Source organism: Strix uralensis, chromosome 3, assembly GCF_047716275.1.
Source record: "Strix uralensis isolate ZFMK-TIS-50842 chromosome 3, bStrUra1, whole genome shotgun sequence".
Classification (NCBI taxonomy): domain Eukaryota; kingdom Metazoa; phylum Chordata; class Aves; order Strigiformes; family Strigidae; genus Strix; species Strix uralensis.
Genome location: NC_133974.1, coordinates 78,216,103 through 78,225,875, shown reverse-complemented (window position 1 = coordinate 78,225,875; position 9,773 = coordinate 78,216,103).

Below are 9,773 nucleotides of genomic sequence, written 5' to 3'. Positions count from 1 at the left end.
GGAGGGACCCTAGCTGAGAAGCCCAGACAGGACTAGAGGCAGGCATCCCACTGCTGGTGCCAACAACACTCACCCACATAGGAGTGTTATGTGAATGGGTCTCTATTAAAACCTCTTAACTATAAGAGGTTTTTTTGAAACAGCTGTGAGTTATAAGAGCTCAAAGTTCTTAACACCTGAAACTATTTTCAGTATAATCCACAGATTATGAAAGTCTGTCCCTTAGCACAGTTCACCATGGAGGTTTCATGGATCATTTCACTTACAAGGTTAAAATAACAGCACACACTCTACCCATAGGCACATAAACAGATCAAACTCAGCTACCTCAGTTACTCTCAGCAGCACTGTGCTCACAGGGGGGAAAACAGCAGAACATTAAAAGAGAAGGAGAGAGCACCAGGAGAGTAAATGAAGGATGGCATGAAAGTCAGAGTGCTAGAATGTCAGCTGCATTTATAAACTTCCATTATTAGCCTTCACCTTCATCCTTGCCTTTTCCAAATCAAAATGCTTTCACTTTAAATACCACCGTGCACGCAGAGGAAGCTGCTGAAAACATCCAGTGGTGCAGTTTTCTGCATGCAGCCAAGCCAGCCCATGCCTTGCATTCAAACCAGAGGCAAACAGCTTTCATAATCCCTGACATGCCAGTACCACAGGTGAAGCCTAAAGCCAAGCAAGGACATTGAGGACACTGCACTCAAGGGAGTGGAAGGTGGCAGAGCCTTTGAAGTGGTAGGATGGGCACTGTCCCGCCCTGCAGCGTGGGCATGGAGGAAAGCAGGGAGGACCAAGGAGGCTGGAATACTTCATGCTGTCACCAGGAACACGGGGCCATGGACTTCCCCAGCGGGCTTCTCTCCCTGGTTGCTGCACGTCACCCCAACCAGCTCCAGTTGGCCAGGTTTGTGTGCGCAAGCCAAGAGTGTTCTGCAGCTGAAATCCTGATGGTGAGGGGTAAGAAGGGGTTCTTCAAATAAAAGCTAATTCTTCAGCTTTAGAGGGAAATGCCAAATACAGAAAAAACATGTAAAGCTGCCTAATTACTTATACGGAGTGTTTGGGCACACATACATACTACAAAAGCATTTCTTCCATTAGTAAGGTTTGCATTAAAACCACTGTTCTATGGTCTTGTCAGCCCAAAAGGTGGCCCTGAGGCACACCAAGGCTGCAGGTTAACTTGGAGTCTCAAGTGAAGAAGCATGAGATGAGCAGGTCAGCATTTTTGGTATTGCTCATTAGAGTGACTCACAGCTTAGTTACAAAGTCACATAAATGAGGATTACTCACTGCTCCTTTCAGTTGATCAGAGCTCATCTCTTTCCAAAACCAGAGTTAGCAATTGTCACCTTTGCAAGCTAAGGGAGGGCTATACCTGCAGCTGGACTCATTACCTTCTTTTAGACACGAATAAGTCATCTTGTGGGCAGACACCGCAGTGCTGTAGAAGGGCCGGGAGGGATGGCTTCTTTGGGCTGTCTGCTTTCTCTGTAGCTCCCACAGCACTGACTGGCTAGTGTCATGCCAGCTTCCCACTGCACAGGGTGAGGGATTCCCGCTCCCGGCACAGGGCACAGTCAAGTCGTAGGAGGTCCCCAGGTTGGAGGCTGCTAGGTTTTAAGCCACTGAAAAATGTTGCTTGACGACTGTCATTTATGTGAGCCAAGCTGTGGGTCTGCCTTTCTCACAGGACCCAGAAGACAATGAGGTCATTTCAGGAGAAAAAAAGACTCCAAGAAAAGTGTGAAAGAAAGAAAAATAATGAAGAACAATTCTGGGCAGCTGGAAAGCAGAGGCAAGAGGCAAGGGCTGGAAAATTACAAATGACACCAGAAGTCTGAAATGTAGTGGCTGGCAGACATCTATGCCCTTAAAGACATGTAGGCACCTAACCGCTGACTGAAATCAAGGGTGAGGTAGCTACCTTTGCACCTTTAAAACTCAGGGTATGGATTGCTCCCAAGCTGGCACCTGATCCTCAGAAATGACACAGACTAACTGAGGACTGAAGGGCAGAGACCCAGAAAGGTTCTTTTGTTTCATCCCAGGTATCACAAAGTGAGATATTACAAACACCTGAAGTATGCCAGTTCCTTTTCCTCTGCTCTGATAATGAATGTTTTGACCTTAATTAGTCTCCCCCACCTCCTTATCTATATGAAAGTGCCATTTTAAAAGCACTGGTTTTGGTGCTGCATTGCTGACTCTTGCACTTGGGCAAAATTGCTCCAGAAATCAGAAACCACTTGTAGGTCAACATTTAATAACCTTGTATTGAACTGTGTGGTCATTATTGCCCTTGTGTTGCACTATGCTCTTGGCAGTCACTACAAGCTCACTTGTAAAAACACTCGTGTCTATACTTTGATGATGTTGCCTTACTAAAATAGCTCCCATATGGCACACGCTCTTCCATGATTAGTTTTCTCTCTACAGCTGTATTGCTTGTAGAGCTGCTTCTCCTTTGGTTGTCAGACCTGCATAGCACCAAACCACTGACCTCTCCTATGTTTGTCAGGGAGCTAAGAAGCATTTCCGTATTTCCCCACAATGGTAACATCATTATTTTTAGTATTTGGGACGTTAGAGAATAGGTAGAGAAAGGGGATTTCTGCCAAAAATACATGCCCTGATTCTTAAAAAACTTTCATGTTTCAGGCATTAATTCAGCCTCTAATTATTAGGGAGATGTAACTAACAAGCACTACAGCTGCTAGTTGAAAGATCTTTGGGCCTTCCTGTAACAAATCACAATAAAACATCTAGTGGTTGGAGTTTTAGCTTATTTATAACGATGCCTGAAATTAAATCAGTAGGAGAGGAGGGGAGAAAACATCTGACCAGAAATTGTATTTAATCTATGGAGGAGCAGGTGATGACTTAGGAGAGCCAAGAATGCTGGTTTTACAGTCATGAAAATAACACCAAGCACTGTAGGTCTGCATTCAGGCCACCAAAAGAGAAATCTTGTGAAGCAAGCAGGTGGGGCTGATTTTAATGCAAGGAGGAAGCGTCTCTGAAGTTATCCGTTTTCTTTTCAAAAAGATTCTTGCAGCAGGCAGGGATCAAGTAATTACTTTGCCCCTGTTCACAAGATACCTCAGAATAGTAACAGACCACACACCCAGGAGATGATTAAAGGAAGTCAGGGGTCAGGAACACAGAAAAGCTTGTGATACAGAAGAGAATATTTGCATGGCCATTAATATTTCATGATTTACCAGCCATGTGGTTCAGAGCAAGTATCTGTACAATAAAGTAGGATTGTCTGCCATCAGGTTGCATATTTCAAGACATACCTGGGTCATAAAGGTATTATTTATATGCCTTTACCTGTGAACAGATTGCAAAACCCTCTGGATCCCTGTACCTATCCTAACGGAACCTAGAAGGCCTGTTGGAGGGTTTAGCAGGATGACTCTGCCTTGGACTAGACATCTGCACAGAGTGAGTTTCAGCCTTAAAGCATAAGTGGTATTTTTTGTACTGCAGATCTATTAGATCCAGTACAAAGGGAAAGAGTTACTGCACTGTTGGTATGTCTCTTCAGCCATTATTCCAACCTGTGAAACAAAAATGCTGTTTATATGCAAGTGTATAGGTAGCAGTGCAGACAGAAGACCTTGTATTTTCTGCCATTATTCCCATTATAGCAAATTACCAGCAAACCTGGTAACTAAATTTGGGGGAAAAAACCCATAAATGATTACTTTTCACCCAGTGAAAACAGCAAGATGTGTCAGGGATTAAGCAGAAATATTTCGTCCCAGAATTTTGGCAATTAGGCTTCATGAGATTTTATTCTGAGCAAACAGAGTTTACTGTGGCAGCATAAGCAGGTCCTTTCCTCACACACAATCAAAGCTAGGAATTTTCCCTGCCTGCACATGCCCGTATGTGGCTGGAATAAGCAAGTAGAGTGAGTGGTTCAGCTGACTCACCGGCACAACCAGACTCTCCTGTTGCCGCCAGCTACTGATGTAACTTTTTTCCTGCCTTTGCAACTAGGCTCTCCTTTTCCCAACCTGCTATCAGCGATGAGGCTCTTGACTCAAAAGGAACGTTGCAAGCCAGAGTGACATTGCTAAATTGTCCAAAGGAGTCCCTCAGAGGAACAAGGCACGTTAGGATTGGTTGTCAGAGCTGCTGCCATTCTCATTTTTGTAGTGCTCTGTGTGTGTGTGAAGAAAAAGATGAGGGAAAATGAGAAGGAGTTGTAGAAAGATAAAAAAAACCCCAAGCACAGCACCAAAATTGCACCCAGTGTTTTACTGACAAGAAATATAAGTCCTTGTCCAGAGAATTTATAGCTGAAATGAGTCTAATAGCACAGGGCCTCATGGCCCTGTCTCTGTGCATTGCAAATTACTCACATGAGCAGCCCCACCAACTCTGTCTGAAGGATTCTTCAACGTGCACAGACGGGCTCACAGTGATTAGTGACAGCAAACTGCAGTGGGAAAAGCGATGACAAGGGAGAAATTGCTCTGAGGCAACATTATTTACTGCTTCCCTCCCTCCTAAAAAGAGTCAGAAGTTTGACTATTTCATTCATTGGTTTCACTTTTGTTTTAAACCAAGCGCTTGCCAGAGTGGAAATAATTTATTTCAAGGTTCCCTCACACAGGGAAGTCTGAAGACAAATCCAGAGCAGGTGAAAGTCCTACTCCTACTTCATGTATATAATTTACTACTACACAGTGATGTACATGACAACTAATAAAATGCAGCTGTTTACTTCACCAAGATAATCTTAGAAGAGTCTTGACTGAGGGGCTAAATCCCCACTTCTCCACCTTCCAATATACGGCAACTGGCCAAAAGTGTTTGGTTGGCAGCTGATTTGTGTGATTGAGTGTGATCAAGGATAAATCAGCTGATATTGGGCTTTGCTGGGACTAACGGTATGGCTGATGAGGTGATTCTGTTTTATACCTACCTGCTAATGCTGGCTCTTGCTTGAGAAACCCAAAGCTCTGTCTCTCACGGAGAGCATTTATCTCTTTCCTTCAGAAGCAAGTAGAAAGCTTACTGCAAAACTGGCATCTCAAATGTAACCATTCACAGCTACCAGCCTGAGGCTGCAAACATTGTTGTTCTTGCATCAAAGTTAACTATTATAAGGCATTTCAGTTTCAAAAATCATATGGCAGCTTGAGAGTTGAACAATCAGAACCTCACGTGATTGCAGAGGAGATCTGGTGTTTGTATGCTAACTTTTCTGTCAAGGAAAAGCCATACTAACAAAACAAAAGGCAACATCCAGCACCCAGATGTGGATTTTAAAAGTCACCTGATTTCTAAGTTCAGCTCTGAAATGGAGATGGTGTATGTCACAAGCATCTTCTCCCACATCCAACAATACTTGCGCACCTTTGTTTAACAGTAATGCAGAATGCCGCCTCGCTCCATCTTTTTTCAGCCCCTTGAATTTACTGCGTATCTAATATAGAGTAATAAATACATAAAATCTATATAACATATAGATTTGTAAAGGACATCCTATGGTAAACCATCACTGTATTGTAACAGTATGGGGATTGCTATAGTCAAAAGCTCAAAGCTGCTCAATCTCAGCACACAGAGGTCAGTGAGAATATCTTTTTGCTGGACTCTTCAGCGGGCTCTGTGGACACCAGAGTTCTCAGAGCAGATAAGCATTTTCCCAAAAGGCAGCAGAAAATTTAAACAATCTTGGTCTTTTGCTGCCTGACAGTACTAACAATCCAACAAGTAAAAAGCAGCATGTTAGATACTTTAGTACTGTCTTCATGCCCATCTCCCATGTTGTACTGGGAAATTCTGACTTCCACCAAGCAGGTTTGCAATACAGTCCCATTTTGTCTGTCCTCCTGGGTTCAAGCGCAATCAGCACTCCCTGCTTTTACATTCCACCGGTGAAGAGACAAAGCAGCACTGTTCCCTGCAGCTGCAACTCTGTCCCTTTGCCTCTCCTTGGACTTGACAATTGTGAAAACCTGGAATGGAGCTCAGTCCATCCAGTGAGCCTGCAGGATGGAGAAAGTTAGGAACACAAAACAAGCCAAAGCAAGAGAGAGCCAGCTCTAGCGCTGCTGGTACCCGCTGAGGTAATCTGGTCTGAGGCTAGGACTCAGCTGGCCTAGAACATTGTACAATGTTTTTATACCATGGGTTTGACTAAGTAAGAAGTCAAAGGTATTTTGTTTTGTTTACATGCTTCAAGTACATTCAAGATCGTAAGACACTTGGACACTGCAATGATACTAGGGAGCACTCAGCGTTGTACTGTTCGAGCACTCCACAGTCTTGCATGAAGTCACCCACAGCTGACACTCTACTGGGGTACTCCTGTTAACCTCATTTCACTGACAGGAAACTGAGGTACAAAGATTCAGAACAACAGCAACAAAGGTACTTGAGTGAAACAGTACTGAGCTTCTTCATGGGTAGCTGGGGAATGCAAAAGGCTACGTTACAACCATACACACTGTGCACATGAAAATGGTGAGAGACATGCCCAAGTGGCTGAGCTGCTAATCCAGTTACTATGGGTGTGGCTGAAAGATGGGAATTATTGACCAGTACTTTCCCCTCTACACTCGAGCAAGTATGCTGTCTCTGGATACCAGGGATTTTCTTTTATTGTTGTTGTTGCTAAGATCAGACAAACGAAGATAAAATGATGATGTTTTCTTTTATGAAATAACATAAAAAGACTTTTCTGATGAAAACCTAGTTAGTCACACTCCATAATTCAACACCTGAATAAGGCCCAATTCCCACTTCAGGTAGACTGTGTTTTTTTGTGGATTTGCCTGCAAGGGTCTTGCCCAAAACTGCACAAATCATCAGCAGTGAAAGAAACATCTCAAACCCAGGTGTTCCAAGTGTTACATTTGTGCCCTCACCATCAAGACATTCCTCTTCCATCTGCTTGACACAGTCACATATATTTAAAATAGGCTTTCTAAATAGTGTCACACTTGCACATCCCAATATAGACCTGAAGTTGTGCTTGTAGTCTTTCTATACCAAGAATGAACTGTGCCACCTGGCCATCCTAATGAAGGGAGAATTTGTCTATGAAATGTAAGACAGCACAGAAGGGGGCAGGGCAGAACCTTAGAAAAACACGAAATTCAAATTAGGCTGAAGAAGGGAAAGATTTCCAACAGATATTAACAAGTTTGCTTAAGATAACAGGGCGATATGGCAAACCGGCTCTTCAAGGACTGAGATAATTTGAATTTTCTTCACTTAACATTCCAGCCTACAGTCTCCGATGAACTTCTTGTCAACATAGCATGGGCTTCTTGACAACGCTGCTCTTGTTTAGGTTTGTCTCCTCCTTCTAGCTCATATAAAGTCCAAAGTAATTTTATTCATCTGTTCAGGACAGGATTCAAAGGGCTGACATTATTTTTATTCTTTATCTTCTTTCAGTCCAGATACATACACATTTCCTATTTTCTCTCAGAAACAAAGCTGAAGATCTGCTTCATTCATTGCCTTTCAGGGAAAGAATTAAAATTGACTCATCACTAAGGTTATATGGGAAAGGTCACACAAGAGCATGCTAGTAATGGCACTGTGGCCCCCTCTGCAGTACTGGATCCACCCTCTATGAAATGATCCAGAGGTTTACTAGAGTAGCATGCATGTGAAGGTCTCCAGATTGCACCCATGTTAAAAGTAAGACATGGATTTTGCCATGGCAATTAACAGGCAGTAACATCTCAGAATTGATAACATTTATACTTTTGGAGAGTAGCAGGTAAACTAACAAATAAACTATGCTCCCTGCATCACAGTTTTACCATGTATTACCTAATATCTGAGGCCAAGACCTTAAAACCTTCCTTTGAAAAAGGCTGTGCTTTGTAAAAAGGTATATATGTAGGAGTAATTTGCAGTATCTTGTCATTTCACTACCCGTGAACTGTACAAGGTACATTCTTAGTCCCATGAAAACCCCATTGTCTGGAAATCATAGTTGGAAAAGTGTACACAACTGACAAGACATTACACTATTACTACGTTGTGCATGTCTAATGCAGATAATACAGTGAGACTCGAAAACAGCAATCTTAGTATATTTATTGTATATTAACATGCTTCCCATAATACTCTTGCTCACTCAACCTGCCTTTTTACCATAATAACTTCACTTAAAAATCTATCCCTTTAAAACACTGTCCTACAAGGTAGAGACTGACACATCTTCCATGATATTAAAAAGATTTGTATACAGAAGTTGGGGTTTCATTTTCATAATTTAAGAGACCATGAAACCAAACCAGAAGTAACACTGAGGCAAGTGCTTGCTGAATGACTGACCTTCGGCAAGAGGACCAAGAATCTTCCTAGCTTCAGGAAGTGGCGGTACACGTTTCAGAAAGGCCATCCTCAGTGAACTGAAAATCACAGAATTCATTCTAAAAAGGTCTCTGCTTAGCCTTTTGTCTGCATAAGGGGTTTACATATAAAATTTAGAGAAAGCACCTTCGTTTACTGATGAGCCGCTGAAATGATGCAGTGTTGAGAGATGTGCCATTGCTTGTTTTTTCCTTGAACCTCACCTCTGAGTTTATCCAGTTTACTGTTCAAAGTAGTCAATCTTGTTTGTTGCTGAAGATGAAAACACTTTGAAAATGCAGTGACAGAAATTTAAAAAGGCAAATATAAGCTATGCTATTTTGTAACTAAAACTTTAAAATGTATGGTTTGAGGAGGTACTGGTTATATGAGGTTGAAGATTTTTACAAGAGTTCAGCTCAACAGGAACCAGCTGTCACTTGTCTATTTTTAACTGTTTGAGAACTTGATATGCATACTGAGAAAAGAATTGGATAATGCATCTTTCTACTTTTGTTGGTAGACCTGAATGTCAAAGTGAAAGACAGTCATTTCAGACACTGCATTTTGCACTCTCTGGTATGAGTGCCTCTCATTATTTTGACACAGATAATGGTTGCTTGTATTTCCTCAAGGGAACTACAGTAACTGTAGCAAAAACATTCAGGAGACATCTAGTAGTTAGACTATCCTCCATAAACATACCAAAACACTTATGCAGAAAGCACTGATAGAACAGTAGTAAAGTCTGTTGATAGGAATTTTCCAGTCATTAAATTCTACATCTAACTTTAATTTGTAGACCAATAAATGCAATTCCTAGCATGAACGTGACCATAAATAGATATTACTGACTCGGTGCAAGAGATAAGGAAGATCATCACAATTCTGTTTTCTAGGGATCTAGATGGATGAAGGAGGAGGTTGCACAGTGCAGTCAACGACAGCACAGAAAGTGAGTCTGTGCACGCACAAGCCAGGCCTACAGTGCATAGGCGTGCTTGCCTTGGCACCCAGAGTAAGAGCAAAGATGTCGAGGGCTGCTTTACCTCCTCCAGTGGCACACGCTGAATAGCATCTCCACGTTCCATGAACTACCAAGATTAAAGCTAGCTTAGATATGAGTATATGCCACCACTTTGTTGAGACTCATCATTGAAGGTATCTTCGAATGCTAATTATGCCAAATTTTTCTCCCTTCCTGGAAGAGTGCAGGAGAGGAAGTGTACCCGAACATTGGTATTTATAGTTTCCTCTCCACTATCCTACCAGACTCCTAAAGACACATTTAATCTTATCTATTGTACACTTACTTCTGAAGCAAACCATTTTTATTTAAACAGTGTAAAGTAAAAGGACTTTTTCACAAAGAATACCTTAGTAAAGAAATTATAAACTATCATCACATAAATATTAATGAAAACATCGAA